The 15,196-nt window shown below is 41.4% G+C and overlaps 1 long non-coding RNA gene across 2 annotated transcripts in view; it reads left to right on the top strand.

The window, feature by feature from the left end:
• LOC115077006 overlaps positions 1-6,662 on the top strand; it is a 146,901-nt gene extending 140,239 nt beyond the window's left edge. The window contains exons 2-3 of one of the 2 annotated variants that reach the window (XR_003852931.1): positions 4,429-4,550; positions 6,177-6,662. This is a non-coding gene — a long non-coding RNA (uncharacterized LOC115077006). Of the gene's footprint in view, positions 1-4,424; positions 4,551-6,176 lie in introns of both variants that reach the window. The other variant, XR_003852930.1, reaches the window with a different exon arrangement.
• Positions 6,663-15,196: the final 8,534 nt, after the last annotated feature.

Here is a 15,196-nt window from a genome sequence, read left to right as displayed (position 1 = left end):
TTCACACCTCTATTTTATGAATTGTATTTTCTAGCAATGTCGTCTTGGGCTTATTCTGTTTGGAAATACAGACGCAAGTGTCAACTCCCGAAAGCCAGCCAAGAAAGAAATGTATTCCAATAAAAAAAAAAGCACTCTGGATTGTTATTTTGTTTGGTAACCTTATTTCCATGCGTTTGAGTGGACTAACATGACAGGCACATGACTTTATCCAATTCTGCATAAGAAATAAATAATTTAGTAAGGTCTAGTGAAAAAAAAACGTCAGTGCAAAGCCCAAGTGAAGTACTGTATAGCAGGAGCTGGCCCCAGCAGAAACCAGAATGGGAAGGGGTCATGATACTGTCTCCTACAATTCAATGATCCCAGAGAAACCCAAACTCTCTGCAGCTATCTGCAGAACTGGATAAAGTTGTGTGGCTGAATACTTGGAACCAAAGGTGAAAGAGAAACATCTCCCCCGCTGCCGGGTGGTGGACATGGCCTGATCCAGACTTCATCCCACAGTAAATAGCAACACTATAAGAGAAAACGAGGGACCTACTCCTCTAAGCAGCTTGCCAAAATGCCCAAGTGCTTTCATTTATTGCTCTATTTTTGGTAACTCAAGCTTCCTGAAAAAGCTTGAATGCAATATTTCAATGATGCAGACAACGCGCAATGTGTGGTCGCAGGGTATGATGTTCCCCCCATCTCAAAAAAGACAAAGCAGATTGCAGAAGTATAAAAGGTACAGAGAAGGGTGACAATAATGATAAAGGAGGTTAAACGGCTCCCCTTTGATGAACGGCTTCGTAGGTGAGGGCTCTTCAGCTTGGAAAAGAGACGGCTGAGAGAGAAGATGATAGACATTTATAAAATCTTGAGTGGTGTGGAATGGGGGAAAAAAGGATAGTTATTTCCCCTTTCAAATAATACTAAAGGAGACCCTCCATGAAACTAAACACCAGTAGATTTAAAACAGATTGTAGAAAGTACTTTTTCACTCAGCGCACAATCTAACTGTGGAATCTGTTGCCAGAGGATGTGGACAAGATAAGTAGCCTAGTGGAGTTTAAAAGTTGCTGGTGTCAAAATCCATAAGACATTATTAGTCAGGTAGACTAAAGCTATTGCCATCTCAGATGAAGAGTAATCAGAGAAAGATTTGCTTTTTGGGATGTGCCAGGTCCTTGAGTCCTGGCACATCCAGTCCGAGACAGGATGCTGGGCTTGGTGGACCTTGGTGTGACCATGGGGCTGCATTACCTCCGCTTCCCATGTACACCCTGCCCATTGTATATGCCTGATGCTTGATGGGGCAGAAAACTCTCAGGGAAAGGACTTCACATTGAAGGAAGAAAGGAAGGATTAGTTGGGAAGGTTAAAAATAAGACCGCAGCAGCACTTTTGGAAATACGTTTCTTCTGAACCTACTATACGCTTTTCTTTTGAACTTTTATTTTAATATATTAAATAAAGCAACATTCACATTATTGATTTTCTGTCATATTAGCAATTTTGTTAGTCCTTGTGGAAGGGTAAAACTTGATAATACAACAAGAAGAGAGGTGAAGCTTATTGTAGAAGCAACTATAACCAAGTTAACTTTTTCACATTTAACCTTTTGTTCAATAAGATTGGCCAGAGGAACTAATTTATTGATCTTAATTTTACAAAGTTATTTCATACTGGAACCAGAATGCTTCTCAGCACACAGTAAAAATGAAAGATTGTTGCGGCTGTGGACATCTTATTTGTAATATTAGAAAAAGAAAAGCTCGCCGAGAGAATGCCATCAACTTCATAAGCCAGTAAACGCTGGCCTCCGATACCAAGCTGCTCTTGTGAAGATGAGCAGTGCTGGAAAGGGGGAAATAAAGTCCAGAAAACCTTTCAGAAAGGACATAGAGATCACATCAGAATGGCAGCAAATTGCAAATGGAAGTCTGGACAGTTTGCAGAAGTCTACATTAAACTGAAATAGCTCCTAAAGGCAGGACTGAAAGGTATTAAGGGACTCTGATTGCTAAACTGGGTAGAAATAGTGCCAGGGATACTTCAGCCCGGGGATGTTTCAGAGTTTGCGTTCGTGCATTGGGAGTGCCGCAGCTCACACAAAAAGGCGTGATCAGGGATTCAGTTGCGTTCATTGATTAGATGGACACATGGTAATACCTTAGCAGGTTTTCTGCTGCATTTTCTCAACAGATGGGAGCAGTTTTAAGTCTTTTTTTTTTCCTTTGCAGTCTTTTTTGAAAATGCGATAACATCAAAGGAGCAGTTAAAATAAACTCCCCAAAGAAATTTCTACGTAATGTTCAGTTCAAGAGTCTAAAGAGACCAAGCTCTGTACGGATAAATAGTGTAATTAATAGTCATTACTAAATTTGTCATTTTAAAATAGATGTGTAAGGGGAAGTTTTCAGAGAAAAATGCAGTGTTCCCAATTTAGAAAATGCTTCGTTTCCATTGTGTACATAGGGAGGCTGCTTCTCAAAAGGCCTTTCTGTGGATAGGACAGTGTTGCCATGTTCATGTTAAAGTTCATTAGGCCTAAGCAGAAGTGATCCTGGGCACAGAATTTGCATATACACACATGCTTTGGGATTTTCCTAAGAAACCTTTCCTGCAAGATTTTGGCAGATGTTTTCATGGGTATAACTTGAAATGGTGGATTTGCCAAGATAGTTTTTGAAGTGGACTTATGCGCACAAGGATGCTTAGAAAATCTGTGTAATTTATGTGCGTTTTTTGTTGGTTAACTTATACGTGATATGACACAATTACTCCCACAGGGGAAATCCTTTCAGACATCACATTCATGCTTCTTTTTCCTTTCGTTTCTGGGCTTTGGTTTGGCAGCAAATTAGAAGGGGTTCTCAAGGCCCCATACCCTGTCTTTCACTGCACTCTGAATGCTCATGGGATAAAAAGCTACAGAGCAGGTAACGCACAACCTTTGCCAGAAGAATGCTCCAGGCTTTAGAGCTGTCAAAAGGTGCAGACTATGCTTAGCAGAATCAGGTCAGCATAACATAAAAACCCCAGAAGCCATCTGAAGAAAATATGAAGGCTTCAGGAGTTGAGAAAAGATTTGGATGAATGGACGAGTGACAATTCATGCAGTCTGGATAGTAAGCAAACTCATCTGCTAGTGGTAAATCAGGGCAAAATCAAAATGGCATTGCCTCTTTTCATGGATTGTCTGTTTGAAAAACCACACTACGGGGCAGATTTCAAAAGGTCCGTGCAGGGCCTATATTTGTGCGTGCTACCCGGCGCGCATGAAAGTACATCCGATTTTATAACATGCGCACGCAGCCGCGTGCATGCTGTAAAATCAGGGGTTGGCGCGCGCAAGGGGGTGCACACTAGTGCACCTTGCATGCGCCGAGCCCTCGGGGAGACCAGCTGGCTTTCCCCATTCCCCCCATCTTCCCTTCCCCTACCTGACCCGCCCCCAGCCCGTACCTTCATTTCACAGGTTACGCCTGCCAGATGCAGGTGTAACTTGCGCGCAGCGGCCGACTGCTGGCACGCCATCCCCCAGCCCAGCGTCCGTGGAGAGGCCTCTGGCCACGCCCCTATCCCGCCCTGGACCGCCCATTTTTTCAAGCCCCGGGACTTACACGCGTCCCGGGGCTTTACGCGTGCCACCGGGCCTTTTGAAAATAGGCCCGGTGTGCGTAGGGCTTTCAAAATCTGCCCCTATGTGCTCCTTATAAGTGTGTTTCGCTCATGCGAGCACACCCATTGAAGAGGAGACAGCTGTCCCTGACAATTCCCTGACAAGTGTTGTCAGGGAATTGTAATTCTGGTGTGAACTGGTGCAACTGTCCTGAAGAAACACATTGCTGTTTCACATCGATAGCATCATCATTTATGGAAAGCAAACCTTGCTCACATGGCTTTAGAAAAACTCTGTCAATCCCTCTGCAAAACAAAGATGAGAATTATGTAACACTGCAAGTAATGTATGTGGCAGCCACGCATAGAAGACTTTCCTATAAAATGCTTTTCTCATTTGTATACAATGGTTCTTTAAGAAATTAGGATGCCTTTTAATGGAGACTTTGGGGGGAATTTTCAAATCTATTTACATGCATAAAACATGGGTTTTTGTGACTTAATGGCTTGCTATAAAATTGTCCGTGTTTTGTGCACATAAAAGCATGCATGAGACCCAATTCCAGGTACTCTGAAGGGGGGGATTTGGGCTGGGGTTTACGTATGTACGTTTGACTTCATAAAGTGTGCACAGAAATTCACCAGCAGGTATAGCTTTATGTAGGTGGCTGTCTGTGCGTACTTCTGCATACATTTCAAAGCATACTTCTTATTGTCGTCTTCTCTGACGTAGAAACTTTTAAATAACTGCACAGGAATTTTCTAGAAGACTATGGCAAAAGCTACAACAATGCATTTTTTTTTTTTTTTATAAGAAAGAGCGAGGCAAGAAAAGGTTCATCTCAGCGGCTTAAGGAGGGACATCACCTGCAAGATGAGAAAAGAGCTTGATGTGACTTTATCCTTTCGATGTTCAAACTTGTCTGTAGAAGGGATATTGGGTAAGTAGAAGTATAAATACCACATGCTGAATTACCTAGCAACCAGTCAACATTGTCTGGATTCCTAGCTGAGCAGAGACAATTGGAAAATGTACAAATAATATATAGAGATTTTTTTTTAACTGAAGATCAGGAATTGCAGATGTTGGTGACAGAAAAGCTTCATAAATTGTTTAAATATGGTCAGAGCAGTACCAACATTTATTTCAGAAAGGTTCCCCCATGAAATGATCCAGGAGGGATTAATTATGGAGATGTTGGTAAAGTGCCTCCTTTTGCAGAAGCAGAGAGGAATTTAACAGACCTGAGCAGCGAGGACCATGCTGTTAAAGTTAGACCTGGTTTTGTAGCTGTTTTCTGAAACAGTAAGATTTCTAGCTCTTCCTGTGAGCTTTGCTCTTATTTTGTACTGTTCTGGAAGAAGCTTTCAGCAGGGGCTTAGGAACTAATTCGCAAACTAGCCATGTTTTCCTGCAGCCTGGATCCAATCCCTGGTTCTTTCAATCCCAGCCTATGTGACTTAGCCTAGATAGTACCCGACTCTCACAGACGACCCATCCTGCCCTGCCTGGATCCTGTTCTGCTCATTGCATTCACAGTCCAAACATCAGCAGAACACAACACAAGTGATTGGTGCTATTATAAATCATCCAGCATGATGGGAAAAAAAAGAAATACTTTACCAGGTACTGAGAATAGCTACTTTGAGATATAATGGAGGACTTTAATTTGCAGTGGCCTCATGTACAGTGTCAGTGCTATAGCAAAATATCTGCCATGCCACAGACCCAAACTTGCACAAAAACAGCAAAATACTTGCTGTTTTCAGAACTTGTTTAGCTTATTTATATTATTCTCTGAAAAGAGAACCACCCACTGGTCTCTCATCTGACCAGAGCCTCCCCAAGTGTTCCTGCAGGCTGCTTGCTTTCTTAAGTAATACAATAGCATGTTTAGACCTGCCTGAGCTTCTGAGCTCCCCAGAGGCTGCTTATCAGAGGTCTATGTCAGCCTTCCTTCAAGTAAAACAGCAGGGGGCATTGTTCATCTGCCATCTGAGTCCTGGGATATTTAATAATGATCTAATCATTCTCCCCCACACCAATCCATTGCTATAATACTTCTGGCTAGACAAAGGGTGTGCCACAATGCAGTGCAAACCTAAGAATGAATAGGCAGATAGTACCCTTTAGAAAGCATCTGTCAATGCTTCTCTCGCTTTTTCTCAAAAATATGAGCCTTTTGCCTGGGCCTGTACAGCAGAACACACCTTTCTGTTTCTTTGTCAGCTGGTTAACATTCTAGCCATGTTTGCAGTGCTTATCTTTTCCAGGTACAACAGTTAAATTATGATGGGAAATGAAAAAGTGACTGGAGTACAAGCATTGATACATGAAACGGTGGTACAATCTCCTGTGTCTATAGCTCCTGTGTCACTCTGACTTTAGAAATAGGCTTCTACTCCATATCTGTAATTAATAGATTATATGTCCTTAGCAGAAAAGCCACTTTTAACTAGAACTGTATTCTAATGAGTTGTTAGATTTATAGTTTTCACTGTTATGTTAAATTTATACTGCGTTGTTTCATTGAGTGGCATCAAAGGCCTTTTGACTTGATTATTAGGGTTTCCAGAGAATGTCATCTGCTTCAGGCTGGAGAAAAGGACGAACACAGGCATTTTATTCTGCAGAAAATAAAGCTGCACTTTTTCATAATATGTGCTGTGATACAGGTGCATAGTTGGAGGAGTTGAAAAACACGCCCTGAGGATTACAGCCTTCTGATTGACCAACATCCCTATCTGTGTGGCACTGCAGAGGATTTACAAAGGTTTTGTGATTTTAGACTATATATTGCAGAAAATAGGGTTGTGGCTTCCACATCCAATCATATCCTGGTGTATACTTTTAATGTTAAGAAAGGTGTGCACTGTGAGTACTAAATGCTAAACCACAATGTAAAACTCTCCATAAAGGAAGAGCTGAAAGCAGATTTAATCCTTTTTCCTAACATATCATTATTTGAGGTAATCAAGGATTCTGATTTGCATCCTTTATACTCGGTTGTTGGATCTTAGTAAAAATGCTGTGTATCTTTACAGAGCTTTGTATATATCTAGTAGTGCTGTAGAAGTAGTAATGGTAGTAAAGCTTATATGCTTTGAGGTGGTGGATCCTATGATCTGTGTGTGATTGTGTTTAATTCCACCTTTCCTAGGGTAAAGCTGCATTGAAGGTGTATTCATAAGAACATGCCATGCTTGGTCAGACTAAGGGTCCATCAAGCCCAGCATCCTGTTTCCAACAGTGGCCAATCCAGGCCATAAGACCCTGGCAAGTACCCAAAAACTAAGTCTAATCCATGTTACCATTGCTAGTAATAGCAGTGGCTATTTTCTAAGTCAACTTAATTAATAGCAGGTAATGGACTTCTCCTCCAAGAACTTATCCAATCCTTTTTTAAACACAGCTATACTAACTGCACTAACCACATCCTCTGGCAACAAATTCCAGAGTTTAATTGTGCGTTGAGTGAAAAAGAACTTTCTCCGATTAGTTTTAAATGTGCGCCATGCTAACTTCATGGAGTGCCCCCTAGTCTTTCTATTATCCGAAAGAGTAAATAACCAATTCACATCTACCCGTTCTAGACCTCTCATGACACCTCTATCATATCCCCCTCAGCCGCCTCTTCTCCAAGCTGAAAAGTCCTAACCTCTTTAGTCTTTAGTCCTTAAAAATTCCTTAACAAAATCTCTAACAGTAGAAACATAGAAACAGGAAGTCAGAAAAAGACCATATGGCCCATGTAGTCTGCCCATCTGTCCAATTAATTCAGCATTATAAATCTCTTCACTTCCTTAGAGATCCCCTGTATTTATCTCATGCCTTCCTGAATTCAGATACTGTTTTTGTCTCCACCACCTCCACTGGGAGGCTGTTCCATACATCATCACCCTCTCTGTAAAGAAATATTTACTAAGATTACTCTTGAATCTACCCCTTTTCAACCTCATCTCATGATCCCTCATTCTAGAGCCTCCTTCCATTGAAAGAGGCTAGCCTTCTGTACATAGAAACCTTTGAAATATTTGAATGTTTCTATCATATTTCCCTTATCTCACCTTTCCTCTAGGATATACATGTTTAGATCTTTAAGTCTATCCCCAGAGTATTCCAGGTGAGGTCTCACCAGGGATCTATACAGGGGCCATATATGATAGGACAGAAATTGTGAGGAAAGAGTAGACTATTTATTTATGTATTTATTTATTTGTAGGTTTTTATATACCGACAACCGTTTGCACATCGTGTCGGTTTACAGATAACTTAAAACTTTTTGGCAGTGTCATCATCATCAGTATCCTCATCATGATATATAAACACAACCAAATATCAAACATAGAGAGTGTTTCAGACAGCATCTCACAGTCAATAAGGAAATATCCACTGTGAAATAGGAATCACCACGAACACTTCGTCAAGAGAATTTACATAAGAACATAAGAAATTGCCATGCTGGGTCAGACCAAGGGTCCATCAAGCCCAGCATCCTGTTTCCAACAGATGCCAAACCAGGCCACAAGATCCTGGCAATTACCCAAACACTAAGAAGATCCCATGCTACTGATGCAATTAATAGCAGTGGCTATTCCCTAAGGGGGTAATTTTCAAAAGGAGTTACGCATGTAAATGTAACTACTATTGTAGCAATTTCCAAAAGCCATTTACTGGAGTAAAGTGCACTTACACAAGTAAATCCTATGGACAATTCAATGGCATATATTATAGCAATTTTCAAAAGCCCACTTACTCAAGTAAAGTGCATTTACTCGAGTAAAACCCTGTTTTACTTGAGTAAATGCTTTTTAAAATCAGGCCCTAAGTAAACTTGATTAATAGCCGTTAATGGACTTCTCCTCCAAGAACATATCCAAACCTTTTTTGAACCCAGCTACACTAACTGCACTAACCACATCCTCTGGCAACAAATTCCAGAGCTTTATTATGTGTTGTGTGAAAGAATTTTCTACGATTAGTCTTTTAAATGTGCTACTTGCTAACTTCATGAAATGCCCCCAGACCTTCTATTATTTGAAAGTGTAAATAACCGAGTCACATCTACTCATTCAAGACCTTTCATGATCTTAAAGACCTCTATCACATCCCCCTCTATCACATCCCCCCATATCCTAGAGGAAAGCCGTCTCTTCTCCAAGCTGAACAGCCCTAACCTCTTCAGCCTTTCCTCATAGGGGAGCTGTTCCATCCCCTTTATCATTTTGGTTGCCCTTCTCTGTACCTTCTCCATCTCAATTATATCTTTTTTGAGATGCGGCGACCAGAATTATACACAGTATTCAAGGTGCAGTCTCACCATGGAGCGATATAGAGGCATTATTACATTTTCCGTTTTATTAACCATTCCCTTCCTAATAATTCCTAACATTGTTTGCTTTTTTGACTGCTGCAGCACACTGAGCTGATGATTTTAAAGTATTATCCACTATGATGCCTAGATTGTTTTCCTGGGTGGTAGCTCCTAATATGGAACCTAACATCGTGTAACTACAGCAAGGGTTATTTTTCCCTATATGCAACACCTTGCACTTGTCCACATTAAATTTCATCTGTCATTTGGATGCCCAATCTTCAAGTCTTGCAAGGTCCTCCTGTAATGTATCACAGTCCGCTTGTGATTTAACTACTCTGAATAATTTTGTATCGTCCGCAAATTTGAAAACCTCACTCATCGTATTCCTTTCCAGCTCATTTATATATATATTGAAAAGCACCGCTCCAAGTACAGATCCCTGAGGCACTCCACTGTTTACCCTTTTCCACTGAGAAAATTGACCATTTAGTCTTACTCTCTGTTTCCTGTCTTTTAACCAGTTTGTAATCCATGAAAGGACATCGCATCCTTTCCCATGACTTTTTAGTTTTCATAGAAGTCTCTCATGAGGGACTTTGTCAAATGCCTACTGAAAATCCAAATACACTACATCTACTAGTTCACCTTTATCCACATGTTTATTAACCCCTTCAAAAAATGAAGCAGATTTGTGAGGTAAGACTTGCCTTTGGTAAAGCCATGCTGACTTTGTTCCATTAAACCATGTCTTTCTATATGTTCTGTGATTTTGATCTTGAGAATCATTTCCACTATTTTTCCCGGCACTAAAGTCAGGCTCACTGGTCTATGGTTACCCGGATCGCCCCTGGAGCCTTTTTTAAATATTGGGGTTACATTGGCCACCCTCCAGTCTTCAGGTACAATGGATGATTTTAGTGAAAGGTTACAAATTGTATCTAATAGATCAGAAATTTCATTTTTTAGTTCCTTTAGTACCCTAGGATCCATACCAACTGGTCCAGGAGACAAAGGAACACAGGAGGATGAGATGGGATCTGCCAGATTCAAGAGAACTAACAAAAAAACAGGTTTTGTGATTCTTACAATTACAGATCATAACTCTATAGGCAATAAATTCCACAACTAAGTTAAAATACAAAGAAAGTGTGGAAACATTCTCCAGTGGCCACTTTGTTCTTTGCTTGTAGTATAATTGTTATGGTGGTTGACTGAATTAAAATAGTATGACTGGCCTTGCTGAACACATTTTCCATTGGGGGGGGGCGCATTTTTTAAGACTGCATATGTGCAAAGCCTCCTTTTAATTTTTATGCATAAACTTTGCAGCAATTGTTAAAGGGAAATTATGCATGCACTTCACTTTCACTTTTAAACATTTCCCAGAAAAATGACCTGAAAACATTTACACCTGCTAATTTGGGTTAGTAGTTTTTCTGAGGCCTAGAAAAAATAGAACAGGGGTAGCCAACTCTCGTGCCCAAGAATTTTTAGAATATCCAAAATGAATATGTATGAGATAGGCTTGCATACAATCTATGCAAACCTATCTCATGATTGCCTGCTCTTTAGATGTTCCCAGCTTGGAACCTTGTCCCCAAATTATTGTGCTAACCACATACACATAAAAGTACATATTTAAACAAATAGAAGTAATTCACTGTAACATAGACATATGAAAAGCCATTTGGCATGTCTTTACATATGAACCATCATACATCCAGTTGTGATACTTTATGGATATTGACACTTAACTTTGGACACCATGGGAAATTGGAATTATATATGGGATGGAAATGTCAACCTAGAAACAGCATTGGTAAGGGGATGAGATATGTCCATTAGATACAAGGATGGAATAAAAATGACAGCATCACACTAGCAAGAAGCTGTGCTTCATGGAAAGGACTTGCACCCTTCTGCAGTGCTTTCCACATTAGCAATGTCGCTAGAGCTCATGTGAGGTACAAGCTATGCCTGGGGTCATGGTTTCTAACAGCAGCACAATACTGCTACTGTGGCTTTCGGTGCTGTTCAGGGCAAGATAGATGATGCAGTGGCACCAGGAACATCTTTCTCCGAGCTGTCAGAAAGGGTGTGCAGTGACAGACCTGTTATTGTTGAACACAAGGGCAGGGGATCCTGCTCTTGCAGCACAGGGCTTTAAATTCTCTAGTTATGGACTGGCCCCACACCTCTAATAACAAGCAACTCCCTGAACCACAGCGGACCTCATAAATCTTTATGTTTATAAGGCATCTGTTACTTGCTGGGGATGGAGAAGGAGAAAGAAGATAAACTTAGGACAGCATGCCAAGTGCATACAGTTTTGGAAACAGATAGAAACATAGATGTATGCTTGCTGGTGAATGACTTTGATGTCTTGTTAGTCATTGATTTAAACTAGGGCTTGAACCTTGACCCCTTCCTATGCATTCCTTCCTGGTGTTTTTTTTATCAGCCTTCACTTTTTGACTCTGTGGGGCTCATAGGGCTGAAGTCAAGCAAGGCAGCTGCACCGGTTTTTGCATTGCTCTAGTGACTTCAAGTTTAACTTCAACAGATTTAAAGGACACTGGAGAAATTCAAAGCTTTCATTGCTTTCTGTTTTATTCTGCATTTCTGGTCATTTTCAATTCATACAATCAGGAGAATTTGTGACATTGACTGACATGCAAATGTAAGAATATTCAGATGTAAAAAGAATTGCCTTCAATTTTTTTTTTTTTATAAATAGCTTGCGAGGTTTTCTGCAGTATAACAAAATTTCTCTGTGTAACCAAAGATAAAGTTTAATTGACTTCTCTATGAATTAACTTCTGTAATTAACTGTGGTCATCATAATATCTTGTGACAGACTTGGGCTTCACTTAATAAAACAAGTACTTAAATAATTCTCCAAAGAGTAGCTGGAGGCAGCAGCTCTTTTGGTTTGATGTAGTGTATTTAGTGCCGAGGAGTCATGGCAGGCAGCCACTAGCCATGGAGAGGACATTCGACCTCAGAACGGCTAAAGTAAGGACCAGTGGGGTAAACAATCCTGCGGCAAGGTAAGGAAACGGAGAGCACTGAGGAGAACTTTTCTATCTTAGGATCTGATTGAAACATCAAAGGAAACGGATTAATGTATTTTTAACCTTTTGCAAACATATCAAAGTTACAGCACTAATCATGAGAAGAGCAATGGAATTACAAGCCACTGAATAGTGTCATCCTATTGTCCCTTGCCCTCCCATTGCACATCAACAGTGGCCATGATTTCACTGACAAATCTTCTCCAACATGTTCTTGTTACTTAAACATCTGCTTTCTAATGGTTTGTGACATTCACTATCTGGTCATGATTTGAATCATTCATGACTATAACTTGTTGCTACCTCACATAAATATTGAATACAGTATTTAACTGTCAGTTCTGAATTGTGAAATCTTTAATTCTGTGTATCAGAGGTTACTGGAAAATTATAACACCCCCCCCCCCCAAAAAAAAAAAGCATGGTAATAAAATAACATTCATTTATATGAGATGGAAATGTTTTATTTGCAGGTCTGCAAAAAAGAAAGATGATCTAAAATTACATTGTTGAAGTGAATTACTGCAGTTATTAGACTGAAAATCGAGCCTGAATGTAATCAACTTTAAGTAATCTTTATTCTCTGCTTTCTGTATTTTAATTTTCTAATTAGCTTAGCAAGTAATAATAGTTAACCAGCATGAAAATAAACATATGGAGAAATCATTATCAAATGGCAAAGTTAATTCTGCTCCAATTTCCTGGCCTATAAGGTATGCCACATGTCCCAAAAAGAAACAGACAGTTGCTTACATAATTGAAAAATTTAGAAAACTCAGTTTTTATTTTTAATGTTAACAGTCCCAAAAGCTTACAACACTGCAGATTCACTGGCACTATAGATGTCTCAGCCTATAGAAAACCTTACTGGTTTTCTATAGGCTGATTTTATTTTTTGGTTTAGGGTTCCCTCTTTTTTTGCTTTTTAACATACCAAGAAGACAAGTTGACTTTTATTGAATTTATCAATGACTTTGGCATCTGATTTTTGTCTTTGATTGCTTGCCTACTCTTATTGGATTTTAAGGAAGTGCAGACTGAATGCACATATGAGGACTACTGCAAATTTTATTGTTTAATACATCTATATATACAGTATGGGGCGGATTTTAAGAGCCCTGCTCGCCTAAATCCGCCCAAAACCGGGCGGATTTAGGCGAGCAGGGCCCTGCGCGCCGGGAAGCCTATTTTACATAGGCCTACCGGCGCGCGCAGAGCCCCGGGACTCGCGTAAGTCCCGGGGTTCTCCGAGGGGGGCGTGTCGGGGGCGGTCCCGGTCATCGCGGCGTTTTCGGGGCGTGTCGGCAGCGTTTTGGGGGCGGGTACGGGGGCGTGGCTACGGCCCGGGGCGGTCCGGGGGCGTGGCCGCGCCCTCTGTACCCGCCCCCAGGTCGCGTCCCGGCGCGCAGGAGGCCCGTTGGCGCGCGGGGATTTACGCCTCCCTTTGGGAGGCGTAAATCCCCCAACAAAGGTAAGGGGGGGGGGGTGTAGACAGGGCCGGGCAGGTGGGTTAGGTAGAGGAAGGGAGGGGAAGGTGAGGGGAGGGCGTTAGAGGATTCCCTCCGAGGCCGCTCCGATTTCAGAGCGGCCTTGGAGGGAACGGGGGTAGGCTGCGCGGCTCGGTGCACGCCGGCTATACAAAATCCATAGCCTTGCGCGCGCCGATCCAGGTTTTTAGCAGATACGCGCGGCTCCGCGTGTATCTACTAAAATCCAGCGTACTTTTGTTTGCGCCTGGAGTGCAAACAAAAGTAGGCTATTCGCACTCCTTTTAAAATCCGCCCCTATATGTATTTATACAGCATGCACGTGTGTGTGTGCATCTCAGCGTGACCGCCCATCGCCTGCCTGACCTAGACTCCGCCCACCTACGAACGCACCTCATACACCTCCTCACAGCATTCAACATGCTGACACAACCTATTCCCATCCTCAAATACCACTCTTATAGCTTCAGGAAACCCAATCCTAACATTCCCACACCATGCCCCAAAGCACTGCTACCCATCATGCTCTCACCATTTATGCAGTTTCTTGACCTCACAACCTTTACACTGCTACTCTTCAACACACAATCCATCTAAAAAAAAATGCCCATACTCAATGACATCCTGCTAGATTCTGACCCTGACATATGTGCTGTAACAGAAACCTAGCTAAAAGACATGGACACTGTCCTTCTGAATCAATTACCCCTACGTAGTTACAACATATTTTCTCTACCTTGACCAAAAAGAAGAGGTGGAGGTCTTCTTCTCGCGGCCAAGAAAGAGCTCAGATTCTCTGTACTCCCTGTGAAAGCAATACCCAGACTCGAAATTGGCATCTTCAAATCTACACACCTTCAAATCTGCTTAATCTGCGCACCCCAGGACTTCTTGAAAATAACCCATACCAACTCATTGAATTCCTTTCTGAAAATTTAGACCTGGATAGCTCTGCCATTATTCTTGGGGATTTTAACCTCCATGTTTACTCCATCCCTTTCACATCCTCATGCGATGCCCTCCTCATTTCTCTTAAAGCTATGGGCTTCAACCAAATTATTTCCAACCCCACCCACAAAGCTGGCCACACCCTTGATTTAATATTCATAAACTCACACATTCTCTCCACCAAAGCCTCCTCGTGCACGCCTATTCCATGGTCCGACCACACACTGCTAGCTACCTCCCTTTCGATAATCACCTTCCCAACCACTCTAACAAAAAAACTATTCAATTCCATAAAGCATGTAATAAAGATGAAATCACTACTCTCTCCAACGCCCTGAAAAACCTTGACACCTCTGATACTGAATCAGCAATCTCGTCTTGGAACGAGATCACCACCAACGTTGCCAACTCCTTATGCCCCCAAACCACAAAAACACTAGATATCACCAGAAACGCTAAAAAACCCTGATATACAAATGAACTCAAAAAACTTAAACATGCCCTGAGAGCCCAGGAAAAGAAATGGTGCCAAAATCCCCACGCCTTTTGGAAATTTACAAATCTGCCCTACATACATACTGCACTACCATCCTTAAAACAAAAAAAGACTTCTACGCCATGAGAATACACGATCTACAATACAATGCCAAGGACCTCTTCACATTTGTCGCTGAATTCACCAAATCTCCCACCCTCCCGCCCGATGACACCCAATCCAAATGTGATAACCTTGCACTACACTTCTGCGACAAAATCTCCA

This window comes from Rhinatrema bivittatum, chromosome 15, assembly GCF_901001135.1.
Source record: "Rhinatrema bivittatum chromosome 15, aRhiBiv1.1, whole genome shotgun sequence".
Lineage (NCBI taxonomy): Eukaryota > Metazoa > Chordata > Amphibia > Gymnophiona > Rhinatrematidae > Rhinatrema > Rhinatrema bivittatum.
The sequence above is the reverse complement of the archived record's forward strand: the minus strand, read 5'-3'. Positions and strand labels throughout refer to the sequence as shown.